The sequence below is a fragment of the Mustela nivalis genome (genome assembly GCF_964662115.1).
Source record: "Mustela nivalis genome assembly, chromosome: 2".
Taxonomy (NCBI): domain Eukaryota; kingdom Metazoa; phylum Chordata; class Mammalia; order Carnivora; family Mustelidae; genus Mustela; species Mustela nivalis.
Window position 1 is genome coordinate 139644066 of NC_139021.1, and position 16855 is coordinate 139660920.

At 56.9% G+C, this 16855-nt stretch overlaps 1 protein-coding gene and 1 long non-coding RNA gene across 28 annotated transcripts in view; one reads left to right on the top strand and one right to left on the bottom strand.

Moving 5' to 3' along the window:
• The window catches only part of ZMIZ1 (zinc finger MIZ-type containing 1), a 232718-nt gene that overhangs the window by 176367 nt on the left and 39496 nt on the right, over window positions 1-16855 (top strand). The gene's annotated exons all lie outside the window — the stretch shown is intronic.
• Window positions 12464-13875, bottom strand: LOC309858694. Its single transcript, XR_014308308.1, has 3 exons — window positions 13702-13875; window positions 13405-13533; window positions 12464-13279 (listed from the first exon to the last, which is right to left on the bottom strand). It is a non-coding gene; the product is annotated as an uncharacterized lncRNA (long non-coding RNA).

The window sequence follows — 16855 nt, forward strand, 5'->3', positions numbered from 1 at the left end:
CGGTGCCAGCAGCTGCGAAGGTGCAGGGTCCAGGCTTGGCGATGGTTTCCTGACCAGAGACAGGACAAGACCATGACCCCAAAAGATAGCCACGTGCTGGACATGCCACACGTCCAGTGTGGACGCCTGAGCCTGCACACACATGCCCACAGCCCTTCACACAGACGCAGGCACCCACGGACTTCCCACCGCTGGGGTGTTCCTCTCCATCTAGACAACTTGACGGCAGTTTCAATTCTTGTTTTAGCCAACTTTGTTTTTAATGTTGAACAACTATCACTTGTTTGTATATACTTCAGCAGCATAGTCCCTGGGGGAGAAGCAGTCTGTTTTCTTAAGCGGAATCCTGGAAGTCCAATTAGGGAATGATTGTTCCACTTCTAAGATTTTTCCAGCGGCTGCCTGGCATGCCCTGCTGAGCCCCTAATTAGGCAGCCGGGGCACCCCCGGTTCAGGGCCCAGCACAGCTGGGGCTGGCCTTGGGAAGGCCAGGCAAGGGCAAGTTCAGGACCTGAACCCAGGCCACGTAAGAAGCTCTTTCTCCTCCACGTAAGGAGGGCTGATCCGACTGCTTACCATCCCGCCGCCTGAACTACCTTTTGGAGCAGCACATGGGCATGACGGAAGAAGCAGGGCTCTCTGGGTTAAGGGAAGCCGGACCAGTTAGGTCAGGGTGGCCTTCCAGCCCACGCTCAAACTGTCTGGAAGGCCGCCGAATGCCGTTCTCACCCCCACTACTGGGAGTTCACCCGTGATACGGTCCAGCCTGCCATCCTGTCCTCTGAGCTAATTCGAGCCAGGTCTGTGGGCTGCCCGAGTCCTGCCTCTCAGTCGGCGCGACATTCAGTCTCATGGAGCTCTGGAGAGGAGGATCCACTTGGGTGGGGGAAGGCTCCCTGGGGAGGCCAGGCAGCACTGTGTACCATGGGTAGTTGAGAAAGGTGCCAGGGGGTATGCAGGGGCAGGCAGTGCCCAGAGAGCTGGCAGAGATCAGGGCAGGGGCCTGTAGGCTTTGGGAAGCAAATACCTGAGATTCACACCGAAGACGGGATTTTTAGTATGTTATCCAGTGGTCTGCATGCACTTTTGCTGGAGAAGGAGGGTGTGTGGTTGAAAAACACACGTGCCTTGTAGCCAAGTGCAGCCTGCAGACTAGAGGCCTGTCTGAGCAGCAACAGCTGGTGCCTGCTTGCTCCCGGTGGGCCTTGGCCCCCAGCCTGGGCTGGCTCAGTCCTGTGGTGCCACGGAGTGCCTGTGGCCGCCTGGGGAGGCACGGCCTCTCCCCTGGCCCAGGCCTGTTCCCTACGGCCTCTGGGAGGTTCGGATTTCTGCCTGCCAGGTGGGCAGCTCCCCCTGTTCCCTGCAGCTGAGGCTCAGCTCCTAATACCGCCGTGCTCTTGCCACCTGAGCCCCCCAGGTGCCATGTGCCACTCTGTTTCCAGGCAGCAGGTAGGTGGCCTTGGGGCAGGGGCGAGGGGAAGAAGGCAAACAGATCCCAGATGGGACAGGGACGGTATCTAGCCCAGACAGGCAAGTAGGGTCTGGCCTGCCACCTGGCACTGGCATTGTCCTGACCCCCCCTAGGAGCAGGGGGAGAGTAGGTCTAGTAATGCAGGTGTGTGTGCGTGCGCTGACATGCGTGTGTGTGTGTGTGTGTGTGTGTGTGTGTAGAGGGGATTCCTTACTACATCTCTTTCCGTGTCTCTGTATGTTTCAGCAGTGGGGGCTGTCTTGGTATCCCTGTATCTGAGTATCTGCCCATCTCTCTCCCAAGTTGGGCCACTCCCCAGGCTTCCCTGTTCACCTGCCTGTGTCTTTGCGGGTCTCCACTTACACCTGCCGTGTCTCTCACTGTCTCTGCATCTCTGCGTCCCTGCCTGTCTCTGCCTCAGTTCAGAGCCAATGAGGGTTCCTTTGCCATCAGAGCCACCTCCCCCCACATCGGGCTGCTCTGCTTAATTTCATTTTCCTGGGGCTCCAACTCACAGAAATAAACCCTCCCTTCCCACCCCTGCACTTTTTTGATTTAACAAGCCTGCTGGAAAACAATAGTGATTTCCGCATCGATCATAAACAGAAGTGATTACCATACAATTACAGCCTGAACCATCAGCCTCCATGCAATCACTGCGCAGCATTGTAAATCGGAAGACAATTGCCTGCAGAATTACCCCCAAATTGGTTTAAGTGGCAACAAAAGAGTGTTGGCATTTTGGCATTGTGGGGAGGGATGGGGGGAATGCTGGTGGTCCTGGCGGCAGAGGGTCCCCACCGGGGAGCTCTTGGGGTGGCTTCCTTACCTTCCAAGCAGGTGGCTTGCTAGGGAGAGCTGCCTGCCACCTTCCCCCACCCCCTTCTTTCTCCTGCAAGTATTGCTTCTTGCCTGTCTTGGCACAGTTTGTTATAAACTCATTTATACTAATGTGTGAGTGGCTAAGCATACCATCAACTGGGACAACAGAGAAGGATGAATCTGGGGAGAGGGTGTGTCCCAGGAGGCTTCCTCAGCTAGTCCCTGCTAGGCACCCCTCCCCACTCCCATCTCCTCTATGGCTCCTCCAGGTCACCTCATCTCCGGACTCTTCTGGTCTGGCTCCCACCTCGCAGCCTTCCCTTCTCCTCTCCCAGCCTAGAGGAGATGTCCCACCCAGAACCTCCTGTATTCCATCCAGAGGAGGATGTTCCCTCCTACAGCTGTGTCCCCTGCATTCTTCCCAGATGCCCAGGCTGGCCCACTCCCGGAATCCTTCTGACGACTGGCACAGAGGGTTTCAGGAGAGGTCCCCAAGGTGGGCTTCTGTTCCCCTGGGCCTGCCCCTTTCCAGCCTCAGGCTTTAGGAGAAGTCCACTACCAGCTGGACGTCCCTCGAGCATCTGAAGACCCAGCTCTGAGTTCTGGCTGTTTCTGCAGCCACCTCCCCTCCTGGGTAGGTGATTTCTCTGTAGGGCGAGGCTGCTCTCCAGTGATTGGGAAAGCCTCCCCAGCGGCACACCTAGATTTTATCAGGCGTGTCCAGATCCAGTGTGTGTGTGCAGTCGCCTGTCCCTTCGGATTGCACCAAGGGCTTTGCGCATGCCTATGACTTTATTCTTGTTTTTGATAAAGGAGACCCCGAGGGTGACACAGCTTGTGCCGGAGCCAGTCAGTAAGAAACAGGGTCTTCTGGCCCCTGTGAGACTGCTCATTCCTAAGGGCCGTCTCTCCAGCCTTGCCAGCCCTGCACACAGGCTGGGGGGCTCCTTGGTCTCTGATCTGCCCTGAGACCTCAGGCAGGACCGGTCGTTGGAACAGGTACCCAGTGAGAGAGCGCTTGTGGGGCACTGTATCCTATCCCCAGGTTTGTGAGCACCCCTCGTCTCCCTTCAGCCCCGTAAGGAGACTCAGCTCCCCCAGGACCCTCGGGTTCCTGGTGCCAGAAGCTGGTATGAGCGCATTACCACCAGCCCTGCAGCCTGTGCTCAGTAGCATCCTGTAGAGCAATGTCCCTGAGCTTTCTCGCTGGTCCTAGAGTCACAGAGGCTCCATTTCTGGGTGCTCTGGTCACTCTGAAAAAGCCTCCGGGTGGGGCCCCATCTAGACTCGGTATGTTTAGAACCACAAATTGTGTTGGCTGTTCTAGCTCTACCCTGTGCTAAGTGGGGCGGGAGGTGGGGTTTCCAGGGACCACTCTGGCTTGGGCAAGCTGGACAGGGAATCTGGGGTGCCCCTCTGCCTGGCACCCACCTCCTCGGCTCTGGCATTGAGAGGAGACTGGTCCAGAAAGAAGCTGGTACGCACGGCATCTGCACACATGGTGGTCAAGGGAGAGACTGCCGCTAGCAGGACATCCTTGAGCATCCAAAGACCCGACTCCTAAGTCGGTGGGAAGCATTCAGTGGGAAGACGGGGGGTTCGAGATCACAAAGACCTAGACTCGAGTTCTGTGCCTGCCCCTTGGTGATCTGTCTTTAGCTCTAAGGCTGCTTTTTGTTTCAAATGGGAGCATGCCCCCCCCCCCCGCGTCGGACCATGAGACAAGGGAGGTGACAGCGTTACCGGTGCCGGGTTTTTGGGTCATAGCAGCTGTTGTCCTTGGCCCCAGAATCCAGCCCTCTCTTTGAGAAGGAAGGGGGTCTAGCCTTCAGGGAGCACTGGTCACAGCTTTGCATTGGCCATGGTAAAGCTGTCCAGTGTACCCCTCACTTCAACCCTGGAAAGGGAGCGGCCACTGGATTTGCAATGTCGGCTCTGGAACTGGAGCCCTGTGCGGCCGTGTATACTGGCATTTAATGCTGCAGAAAGAGTGAGATGCAGTGAATAACCCAGCTCTTCGCATGAGCCGCAGGTCAGGAGTCCCGCCTCACAGGTGGGCTGTGGCTCCAGGCTGGAGGGCGCGGATGCAGGCCACGTCCATCCCCGCAGAGGTCACGTCAGATGGTGCTGTATTAGGTCGGTGCCCCATTTCACGGGTGTGCGGTCAAGGACTAGATCAGCGACATGTCACTCTCGGGGTCCCAGTCCGAGGAGAGGGAGCTTGGGGCTTCGACCTGGGCCCACAGCTCCATCCACACGCTGAGCTCCCCTCTGGCCAGCTCGGAGACTTGCCCTTTCACAAGCTCTGCGTGGGCTCTGCAGTGGCAAGGCCTGTGTCCGCTGGTACCCCCTCGTGCAACCTGAGTCCTGCAGCAGGGTGGGCACGTGGGATGGTGTCTGCTGGGGGGATGGTGGAAGGCGCGACCCAGTGAGCGCTGCCTGCTAAGACTTGGGTGCACACGTCACTCCCCTCCTGCAGGAGGAGGCACAGAGCCAGCTGCTGGGGAGTGATGGATGGCCCCTTTCCAGAGATAAATGTGGCAGTCAAGGTAATCGGATTGTGTGTGACGGTCTAATTTGTAGGCGAGGGTAGGAAGCGCCCAGCCGTGCCTTGCCCCAGCCGCCCATATTAGTTTAATCAAATGCCCAGTATCTAAATGACTGGGCCCCAGTGATGGATGATCTGAGCTTTGTTAAATGCTGTTGCCCTGTCAAACCAAACTTACCAAGGCCCTGCCAGGCTCCTGGGCTCTTTAATTTGTTTTTTTCTTGCTTGGTTATCTCCGCATGGGGCAGAAAGGGGAGGGCGGGCTGGGGGTCTTCTGTCTGTCTTAAGTGTCTAGTTTTCTTAGAAAGGAGGAGGCCAGAGCTGAGGGGGAGTGAGATGGAGTCCCCTTCCGTCTGTCCTGAGAAGCCCTCCTAGCTCACTGCAGACCGTCTTAGGGCACCCTCCCTTGAACCTGGGCATCACAATGTGCTGTGTTGTCTTCTATCTCTTCCAGACCCTCCCACCACCCTGGGCCTCACCTATTTCATTCTCTTAATGGGGTATTTGGAGTTAGCAGAGGTTCTTTGCTTTAATGTCAGAAAATTTATCAACTTTCCCTTATGGTTAGCATTTGCGGTCTTCTTTGAGAATCTTTGTCAACCCCAAGGTCATGGAGATCTTCTCCTGTAGCATCTTCTAAGCAATGTATTGTTTTGCCTTTTTTTTTTTTTTCTTTTGGTCTGTGGTGTGAGGTCAGGGCCAAGTTTCCAGCCTGGCCATGCTGTGCTCTGAATGTGTCCTGTGTGGCCCCCAGGCCAGGCTGGATCCTTGGAGAGACAAGAGGTAGAAAAGGCTCCGTCCTGTTCTCCAGGAGTGACAATCTCTTTGCGCTGAACCGTATGTTCTTAGAAAGAAGGTTGAGAACAGCGTGTATAAGATGCCACCCTTCGTGTCAAGGGTGGGGTCTGCCCACCTGTATAATGGCCGGGGCCGGCTTTTACGTTCATGTTGTTACCCATGTGGGTCCTTGTTCTAGGTACCGAGGCCGTGGCAGTGAACACAGCATGTGGAAACCCCTGCCGAGGAAGAGCTTTCGCTCTGGCTCAGGGAGTGGGGCATCAGATGATAAACACGATCAAAAGCAGAAGGGAGTCAGTGCTATGGAGAAGGATCACTCGGGGGAGGGAGACAGGAGGCAGGACAGGTGGTACAGTGTGCACGCTGGAAAGGGCAGGGACGCCCTCCCCAAATACGGGCAACTGGGTAGGGGGGTGAACCACGTGGATATCCAGGGTGGGAATCTTCCAGCCAGACGTTGCCAAGGCCATGATGTATGTCAGTGACAGAACGGCTCTGAGAGGAAACCCCAGAGCCTCTAGCAGGATTCCCTTGGTTGAGGCAACAAGCCTGGGGTTGGAAGAGACCATGTTTTCCAGCATGTGTCCTTTATCGACTTCTGTCCCTAAGTCACGTGCATGCATGACTTCTTCAAAATTATACTGAAAAGTTAAAGAAGGGCGGGCGGCGAAGTAGAGCCAGCTGGAGTCATCAGTGGCAGTAGAAGAATGAGCGGTTTGGAGGCTAGCAGATCTGGGCCTCGGTTTCTCTTCGGGTCTCCGTCTGAAATGTTAGCTTTAAGAGGATGCTTTCATGTATTATGTAAGTAAGCAGTAATGGCATTAATGAAAAATAAATCGTCCCCTTCTGCCAGTTGTTTTGGCTGGTCGTCCTTGGGCAAGTTCCTTAACCTCTCTGAGTGCCAATTCCCTCCTAGAAAATGGGAGTCCTGATCCTGACATCATAGGACTGTTAGGAACACGAACGGACCAAAGGGATGTGTCGAATTTCTGCCCAGCTTGCAGTCGACCTTCACGAGGGCATGTACCCGCATGGCCTGGCCTTCTTTGGGGCAGAGGCAGGGAGTAGATCCCCTGTCCTCAGAGCCTCTGAGTGCTGGAGATCCCAGGAAGGTCCGGGCTCTGGGTTCTAGCTCTCAGAGAGGTAGCTGGATTTGCTCTGGACTCCCGGGCCAATGGCCGTCCAGACCCTGGGGCCCTGTTAGGGGGTCAGGTGCGTGACCAGCAGGCCCTCGAGAGCCTCCCCGGGATCCAGCTGGTCCAGCTGGTGCCTGCTGGGCTAGGACCAGCCGGTCATCTGGCTCCGACGTCCCTCCCTGCCCTGGTGTTTCCTTCTCTCTGGGTGCTGTGTTCATTTTTCATGGCTTCCATCAGAGGCAGAAGGCAGAGAGCTGTTTCCTGCAGGGAGAGAGCAGGCGCTGGAGTGGGGAGGAGGGAGGCAGAGCTGCGTGGTGATTAAACACTGCAGAGACCTAAACTAATGACGGCCCCCTCCCCCAGCTGCTCAGGAAGAAAGACAGGAATGGAAGGCAGCCCAGGCTGCTGTCAGTGCACCCCCCCCCCCACCCTGGGGCCTCCTCCTGAGAGCCAGGGCCACGCTGAGCCCAGCAGGACCTAACCCTGTCCTTCCAGCCACTCTGTGAGGCAGACTGCAAGGCAGAGAGGGCTTAGGGCCACCCAGCCAACGCACTGGCGAGTTGTGGGGAGATAGGAGTAGTTGCCTCCCAGAGTGCAGGCTTGCGTGAGACAGTGTGTGCAAAGGGCTCAGAACAGGGCCTGGCCCCAGCCCAGTTCTCCACGCACAGGAGGTCCTGCCAGGTCCTGCCATTACACCTTGGGAGCAGGTAGGTGAGATATATCGGCTGATGTGCAGGTGAAGAGAGAGAGAGGTCCATAAATCTGTCAGGGTCTTGCCCAAGACCACACAGCACAGAGTGAGTAGACAAAATGGGGACTCACCCACTTTGGACTCCCTACCCAGTGTTCTTTCATCTATACTAAGGCCGGGGAGGGAGTTTAGGGTCAAACTTCCAGGGCCTTGAATCGAGGAGTCTGCAGACCATGTGCCAAGCACACAGTTCCCCTTGGCCTGAGAGCCTGTGTGGATTCTGAACCCTGCAAGGGAAAGGGAAGAATTATTCCTTCTTTCTCCGTTCATGGAGCAGAGGACCACTGGGCTAGACCAGTGGTTCTCCAAGTGGGGTTCTTGGACTAGTGACATCAGCGTCACCTGGGAACTGGCTAGAAATGCAGATTCTTGGGCTCCATCCCACCACCCGCTGAATCTGACACCCCACTGGGGATGAGGCCTTCCAGATGATTCTGAAGCACAGGCAAAAATTTCCTATCCTGGAGACCCAGGTGGTTCAGTCCTGCCCTGGCACCTCAGCACCCAGGACACCGAGTCACCCAGACATCCCCAGGTGTGTTACTCTCTGAGAAACAGGTGCAGCCAGGAAGCACTATATGTAAATGGAATTCTCATAAATGATCATTTTCATTGCAACAAGGCAGCTAGATATTTAAAGAAACCTCACAGAGAATCATTTCATCTCATAAAGGAGCTTCTGCAAAGAGAAAACTCCTCTCCCGTTTCCCCCAACCCCCTCCCCAGTGTTCTAGAAATTCAGTCTCTAAGTCATGTTTTCTTCGGGTTGGTGTCCACCTCTCCATAACCAAAACAGGTAGGCAATGTGACAGAGTCACCAAGAGGCACCAGGGACCCCAGCAGTCTTGGGCAGCCCAGTTGGGCCAGTCCTGTGTTTTCAGGCAGCCAGGCTACCAACGGCCAACCCCTGTGAGGCACCTGGAGAGGTCGTGACAGCCAGTCATGGGCGGCTTCCAGGCTTTCCTCAAACGTCCACATATGCTGGGTTTCACAGAAAAGGAGTGGTGATCAGTCAGGAAGCCAGGACAGAAACGCAAGATGTGTGGGTGATGGGCTGCTCTTGTTGGATACACGAAGGAAAAAAAAAGAAAAAGAAACAAACAGTGCAACACAGGTTTTAGATAGAGAACCCACTGGACGGTTGTCATCTCCCACAGTGTGGGGCCAGGTGACCTGCCCCTGAGCTAAAATACCTGCCTGATTTGCAGAGCGACTGCCGCTGGAACAAGACCACTGCGTCAACTTCTGAGCCACCTGCCTTGTGACTCAAGCCTTTAGCACAACGTGGCCTCCCCTTCACTAGCCCAGGCTGAGCCCAGGCTGGGGAGGGTGGAGGTGTGATCCGCCTCTCTTGTACTGTGCACCTGAGGTTCTTGCAGGACGATGAGGTCCCTCGGGCGGGGGAAGCAGAGGAGGGTTGGGGGTGGTCAGCAGATTGGTCCTGAACTCGCTCTTTCTCAAAGGGCAACGAGTGACCTAAAGCCTGTTCTCAGGAGTCAAGTACATGGATCACCAGGCAAAGTGCCACCCGCCCCAGATCTGTCTCTTGTCCTTGTCACTATGGCACACACACACCCTCAGTTACTCTAGGGCTGGGAAGGTTTCCAGGTGGTTCCTTAATAGAAACAAAGATACCCTGGGATCAGTGCCTCCCCAAGGCCTGGTCCCTGGACCCCAGGGTGGTCTGCCATGGCTTTGGGAGCCCAGGCTGAGTGAAAGGGAACCTTCTTCTGAGGGTTCTGGCGTTTGTTGCTGGCTTCCACTCCCATGAGGATCGAGAATGGCCGTGGGAACCGGAACTAACAGTGGAGGTGCACAGCCAGGCCTCTCAACTCTCAGACTCACAGCTGCCTTGCCCTCCTTTGAGGTGGACAAGCATGGTGTTTAGACTCGGCTTCTGGTTGAGCCTAGAAGGGGTCTCCACTCGACCTCTCCTTAGATCCGGAGGGAACAGAAGGAGCCAGACCAATGGCCAAGCACTATGCTGGGAAGCCTCGGGAAACTCAGCTCCTCAGGGAAGAAATAGATTCCTGCCCCGCCCCCCGCCCCCACCCCTCCAGTTCCCTTAGAGTATGCCCTGGGCTGTAGTATTTAGGCCCCAGGAGAAATTCTATGTACAGGATAGAAACAGGCTCTCCAGGTAGCCCCTGCTGGAATGAGGGACATGCAGGTTTCATGGCTCCCAGGGGCACGCTCTGTGCCTGTGGGGCCCAGGTCTGGTCTTGCAGACCCCCTGGGGGTGTCATCCCAGGGTCAGCAGTGTGGGGAGAGCACCCTCGCTGTCGTAGGCCTCTGGGCTCCCCTGTGCCTTGTGTGGGTGCTGCCTTGGAGCAAAAAGGAGCCGTGGAGATTCTTGACTCCCTGGACCCTCCTCCTCCCAACGGCTATTCTGGTCAGACCTCAGGGAGTCAAAGGGATCTGTCCTTTCCGAAGCCGTGTTCTCCCAGAATATGTTCTCCCAGAATATGGTGGGGCAGATGCACAGAGGGCACCTGGCTTCAGTCAGTTGTGGGGGCGGCTCAGGGCCCTTCTCCCCTTCCCAGCATGGAAGGGGAGCTCTGCTCACCCTTACTCTACTACCAGCCAGTGTCCCTGGGGTAAGAGGAGAAAGTCCCGCCTCTGTCCCAGCCTGGCACGAGCTTGGTGTGCCCTGAGCCAGGATCCCTACCCTCTCTGTTCCTGCCCTTCATCTCTAAGATGGGGGCTGTGACTGCCCCACTCCTGAGTAGTTTATAATGATCTGGCGGCAGAGTGCTGGGGCATGGGACATGGTGCAGGCTCCCTGCCAGCTGGTCTCAGCAAGCAGCACTTTGGTCTGTGCCTCTGCCTGGCAGGACCCAGGGGGCACCTCTCAGGAAAAGGGAGCATTCTCTTTCCAATGCAAAGAGCCCCTTGAGCTGGCTTTGGGATGTCTTTACAATTAAATGGGTTATCCTGGAAGGCTCCAGATGGTGGTGTGAGGTAGGCAGGGAATTTTCCAGGCTGGGATTTTCCTAAAGCCCACAGACAGGCTCAACCTGTCTGGCATCTCTCCCCCCTCCCCACCCCCACCCCGGGTCTGAAGATCCCGCCAGGCAGGATGAAGGACGGCCGAACCGGTTTGGGAATCATCCCTGCCAGCTCCGGCTCCGGGGTCCCCTGGAGTTCAGTTCCCAGGGTGAGTTCACATGCCCTGAGACTCCAAGCTCCTGCCAACCCGGGCAGCCCTTGGGGAGAGGGGGTGGGAGCATGGAATGAGTGTTCTGGGAGGAAGGGCACAGCCCAGAGGCCCTCTCTGGCCAGCCAAGGACCTGGAGGAACGGGATGTGGAGCTCAAGGATATGGGTAGGACCAGGCAGGACAGGCTGTGAGCCTCCATGCATGTCTGCGGCCAGCCGGACCTCCAGCCTGCTCAGTTCTCGCTGCTCTTGGGCCCGAGCATGTGCACAGGCGCACATGGAGAAGGGCAGGGTCACTGGCAGCCAGAGGGCCAGCAGCGGATTCCTCCTTGTTTTGACTTCCATGGCCACAGTGCAATGAGAGGTGACAGAGCAGGGAGTAGAGTGCGGGAATGAGCTCGCGCACTGTCCTCCTTGTGCTGCTGCTGCTGCTGGTACGAGGGTACAGCTGTTCTGCAGGACAGTAATATTTCCCCCCAAGGAAAACATCTCTTGTTTTATGATCCAGGGGTCAGCTGTCAGGGCCATGAAGTCCAGCCTACAGCCCCCCAGGAACAATGTTTTCAGGAATTGGAGGGAAGTCCTAGCCTCAGCAGCCCCAGCAGCTCCCTCTCCCAGCCCTCCTGACCCCCAGGCTCTCAGATCTCTGCACACCTGCTCCCCGCTCTGCATGCCTGGGTTTATTAAATGGGGTAACCAGGCAAGGTGAGATCTCTGGAGCCCTTTCCTTCTGTCACCCGGGGAGGGGAGGTGACAGGGAGAGGGGAGGAGGGACGTGTCCAGACCAGACAAGAGGATAGGCGGCTCTTCCCACAATCCCACAGCACCTGCAGGATTGAGAAGGCCAGAGGCTAGCCTCAGCCCTGAGAGCCGTGACCCCGTTAGGAGACCAGTTGCTGATTCCCAGAGCCACAGACTTCAGAGAGCGCAACGCCCCCCGCCCCACCCCGCGCATGCATGGCCCAGAGGCAGAAGGGAGTTGCCTGAGGTCACCCAGGAAGTTGGTGACAGACCAGGGACAAAAAGCCGGGATGAATCACAGGACGGGAGGTGGGCAGAAGGCGTGCCTTGCCTGTTCTCAGATCTGTGACATCACAGACTTGGGGGGTTGAGAGGGAAGCTGTGCTGGCCCAGCAGCGGGGTCACGGTCCTGTGGTGGGATTGGGGTTGAACCGCCTTCTTGTGGGCCGCCGTTGCTGCTTGGTAAAACATGGACAACCTTGTCCTGGGCCAGCCCTCGCTGGGGTTTGTGAGGCTCAGCAAAGCAGAGGGTGCCAGCCAGATGAGAAGAGTCAAGGGCTGTCTCTGCACCTTCGTGATCCCATCAGATCCTCCCTGTCCGTGCCAGGGTGAAATCACCCTGTTTCACAGGCCTGCACTTGGGGCCCCTGGCTGGCCTCGAGTCCGTGGCCACATTCAGGCCGACACCCGGTCTCCTGAGACCCAGCAGCTGCTGGCCCTGGCTCTGCCCCTTTGTGGTCAAGTGCATCCTGTGCTGTTTTCTGGGAGGAGATGACCCAAGAGAACTGGCAGGGAGGGCCCCTCTTTCCATTTCTGGGGGACCCGGCAGTGGTGGGCCCACCAAGGAGGACAGGCGGAGGAACAATCCCATGGACATCTCTGTTCTCAGAGCTGGGGTCATGGGTCAGAGCAGGAATCCTGACCTTGGTTCCTGTCTCTCGTCCCACCTCCTGAGGGATGGGGACTGAGGAGGGGCCAAGGGCCCGCCCAGGCCTCCCAACTGACCCACACCTTGTTTGGGGCCAGAAGAGAGGCTCTTAGTCAGCTGCTCTGTTGGCCCAGTTGGAGAGGAGGGCCGCAGAGTCCGAGCCTGCTCCCCGGCACTCCTGAGGAAGGAGTCTGCCCAGATTGGCTACCTGCCCAGCGTGGCCTAAGAGCTGGGTCAGAAGTGAGCAACTTCTGGGCCTCAGATCTGTGGGGGCCTGCCATCTGCCTGATTCAGAGTCTGGCAGGGACAGCAGAGGGCGTGGGCGTAGCTGGGAGCTAGGGAGCAGAGCAACACCACCTGCCCAGAGAGCAAGCGGCGTGAAGGAGGTAATTCGGGGCTGGGCCCAAGGTGCAGATGCATTTTTGCGATCCTCTTGGAGATGAGTGAAAGGAATTGTATTCTGTTTGAGCAGCAGCATGTGGAGAGGGAGAGAGAGAAGCCTCCCAACCCTAGAAGGAGCATGTGCTCTACAACCAAACCAGGACAGTTTCTTTGTATAGAGTCTTTGAATGCCAGAAATGGTACTATGGTACTACCGTGTTATGTGCATTAGCTGGTTTAATCTTGACACCTTAGGAGATGGGTAATATTTATTCTCCCCATTTTACCAAAGGGAAGACCAGAGCACAGAGAGGCTAAGTAACTTACCCCAGGTCACACAGCTGCCAAGGGGCTCAGCTGAAATTTGAACCCAAGCTGACTGGCTCCTGTATGTGCTCAGCCCCTCTGCCTTCTGGAAGCAAGAGGTAGTCAGCATTTTCCAGCTTCTGAATTTCCAGCTGAGACTCTAGCACAAGACTTGACATTTCTTCCATGTGGTTTAAAGCTTGGGTCCTTCTTTCATCTCAGGACGCCTCACACCAGGCCTGTGAATAGAGGTTCCTCTTATTGTCTTCACACTTTACAGATGACACGGAGAGACCAGGCCACACCTGAGTCATGTCAACCCCTGTGGCTGCTCCCGCTTCGCCCTCCCCTCCAGGCTGCTCACTACTCTTTTTCTCTGCACGGCTTTGGAGCGTGGATCCTGGGCCTCAGGTGCAGACAGGAGTCCCCGCTGGCTGAGTCTCCATGGTCTCTGACTCCTGAGCTTCCCGGGCAGCGGTTCCAGGGTCCCGTCCTGTGGTTGGGAGATGAAAGATGTAGGTCAGAGACTGGGAGGGCATGGCCTGGGTCTGGAGACAGGAGGAGGAAGAGCAACAGCATCTCCAGGGAGCCGTGGGTCTGGGAAGGCCCTTGGCCTTCCCCTGTGGGGTGGACAATGTCAACATCAAGAGCAGTATCACACCGTGAGCAGGGAAAACCCAGGGCTGCAGCTAGCCTGCCAAGGTGTGGGAGCTGATGTGGTTCCTTTAATCTTCTTACCTTTCCTTCCCTTGTTAGCAGAGCCTATCAGCGGGTAGGTCACAAAACAGGTGTCACAAAACAGGTGTCAGTTGACTCAGATACAGATGCTTTTGGATGACAGCACCCATCTTTGAACACATCACGATAGAATTCCATGCAGGGCTGATGCTGCTGAGGCCAGGCCCCTGCCCTCGAGGAATGGGGAGAGGGGTGGAGGGCTGCCAGCAGGTTTAAAAGCCACAGGGAGCCTGTCGCATGTGTGCCCTGATTGTCGGTCTCTTGGATGCAGCAAGTGGGTCTGTCCAGCCCCCCATTTCCCCTGTAGTACGTTCTCCAGCGGTGATTCGTTTCAGCCCGTCGGTCGCATGGGTGTGTCGCCGATGTCAAGGGCCATGTTGGGTGCTAGGGCTGCAGAAGCGAACCCCTTGGATCCCGTCCTGGCCCATAGGGCTTATGCTCGCGTGGGACAGTGGTGCACCTTTCCCCTGGGGTAGCCCGGCTCTCTGACTCATTTCTGCGTCCATTGAGCACCTACCATCTACCAGGCTGTGTGCAGCCTTCGGGGACACAGATTAGAAAAGAGGTGATCAGAATACATTTGTGGAAAAATTCCTCTGGCTGCCTTGCGGAGTGTGGGTTGGCGGGAGGCAGTTTCGGAGACAGAGATAAATGAGGGGCCAGGCTTGTCATAATTCAGAGACGGGACAAGGCTGCCGAAGGTGATCGGAACAGGCAGGAAGCAAAGGGGACACGCTGCAAGGCGATCAGGCTGCAGTGGCCCTGCGTGGGGCAGGGGAGGGGGCGTCTTCAGGAGGGGGCTTGGATGCTCCTGGAGCTTCGGGTGGATGAGGGACCAGGAGGAGCTCAGATGTGGCGGGGGGGGGGGGGGGGGCTGCGTGGAAGCCGGCACTTCCTCCTAGCTCCCCGCTGGGAAGTGGGGCATGCTCCCACTGCCACTTCTGAGTCAGGGAGCCGAGAGCACAGAGATGTGTGGGAATGGGTCCTTCCTACCTCTCCCTGAGCCTCGGACTCCACGGCATGCTCCCAAGGGTTCTTCGTGCCTCGACCGGCCGGGCTCTTTTCCTCACCCGCTTCCAAACAGAGCACACCTGTATCCTGCCCCATCCCTGGGTCTCAGAATCCCCTCCTTTCTCCTTCCTTCCCTTTCTTCCTCTCTCTCTCCCTCTCCCTCTCTCGCTCTCTCATACACACACACACATACACTCACAGAGTTTCTCTGTTCTCCAGCAGCCTTTTAGCCGCTAAGATGCTCTTTGATACTTAATACGCCTTTGTTTCATTTCGCATGTAGCTTCCCCAGGCTGCAGTGCATTTGATAATTCCACATCCAGGTCTCTCTAGGTCTCTCTGCACTCCCCCTCACGCCCCCCTAGGCCGCTCCTGTCCCTTCCCTATGCCCAGACCTTCCCCAGAATGAGCAGACCAGGCTTCTTGCTGTCTGAACATCCCCTGCTCGCCTCCCTAAAGAACAAATGCCTTGTTTCCTGTGGCCACTTGGCTGCCTCTGGTTCCTGGCTCCTTTTCAAGCTGGAGTCCAGCCTGGTAAGGGGCAACCTTTCTCTTGTGCCAGGGTGAGCTTATTCACCCCTTTGATGCTCTAGCTCCCAGACCCCCAGCCTCTGCCTCTCCTCCACCCCCACCAGCCCATTGTCTGCTGGCCGCTAGCCATGCCTGGAGAGTACAGCTCCACCCTCCTTACCTGGAACCAGGCGATTCCCAAATCCTGCCACGTGCAGCCTCTTGCCCCTACCCCTGCCACCCCCGTGGTAAGACTGGCCCATCCCACTAGGCCATCTGGTTAGCCCATCCTGGGGGTCCCCTCTGCCAGGAGCTGCGGGTACAGAGACAAGTGCAGGGCCTGTCCCTGTCCCCAGGAAGGACACATCTGGGACAAGCCGGGACTAAGACGCTCTAGGACGCCACTCCAGACCTGCCCTCGCTTTGACATCTGGTTTCTTTGGCTTCTCCATAGAGCATACTGTGGCGGCTGCGGCTATGGGGGGAATGGCCAGGAAGATCTTGGGGAGCAAATGTCTGGAGCTCTCCTTCCCTGCCCTCCTTCAGACAGGCATCCTGTGTCCTCCCGATGCTCAGACCTGGAGCTCATTTCCACTTCTCTTCCAGAAGAGTTCATGCCACCTTAGCCACCAAATCTGCTGGCACAGGGGTCCCTAGACTTGTCTGCTGTATCTCATTCATAGAAGATGCCCCCCCCATGGTCATACTCACCACTGTTTTATGTACCACGAGGAAGGAAGTCACGCCACGAATCACACCACGACGTGGCATCAACAGTAAGACACATGCTGTTGGCAAATGACCCTAGTTGCTGAAATCCGAGGCAAGGCGGGTCTGGAGTGGGAGTCCTCGTGTCCCAGTGGCTTCCTGGGTAAGCTGCAGAGACAAGTGCGGGCAGTGGTCAACCGTCATGTCTTCTCCCGGCCGGGCTCGGCTGACCCTCGAGGCTGCTGCTTCCCCTATAACGTGGCTATCCGGAACTTGGCTGCCAGACACCAGGGCCCAAGACCGGGCCAGGTGAGGTGCCCCGGGGTGGGTCTTGGGGTGTTAAAGATCCCAAGGAACCCCTCGTTGAAGATGGTGGCTAGTGGGCCAGGAGGCAGATCCTAGGGAAGCCAGAATACCTTCCTTCCGGGGCTGAAGGTCCCTCTCCACTGACTGAAGCAAAGGCATAACTGCATCTAAACGGGGAATTGATTTTTGCCTTTCATGTCTCAGGCAAAGCGGGACATGTGATAGGGGCCACTCGGCAGATTCCATAGCCAATGGGGCAGGCAGGCCTAGTCATCTGCTCTGGGGTCTGGGACTTAGGGACACTCTGCTTCCAGCCCAGCCCCTTTGGCACTTCTGCAGCTGCTTGCCTCCCCACATCATTGGTCTCTGTCGTACGGTCCCACATGGCCAGCGACACCAAAGCTGCATCCTGATGGTCGCTTCTCTTCTGACTGAGGTCAGTAATACTAATCTTCACCGTAGCAAACACGTGTATGGCCCCCTACGAGTGCGGCCCCCGTACTGTGTGATGGTAACTCAGCTCATGCTTGCGACTACCCTCT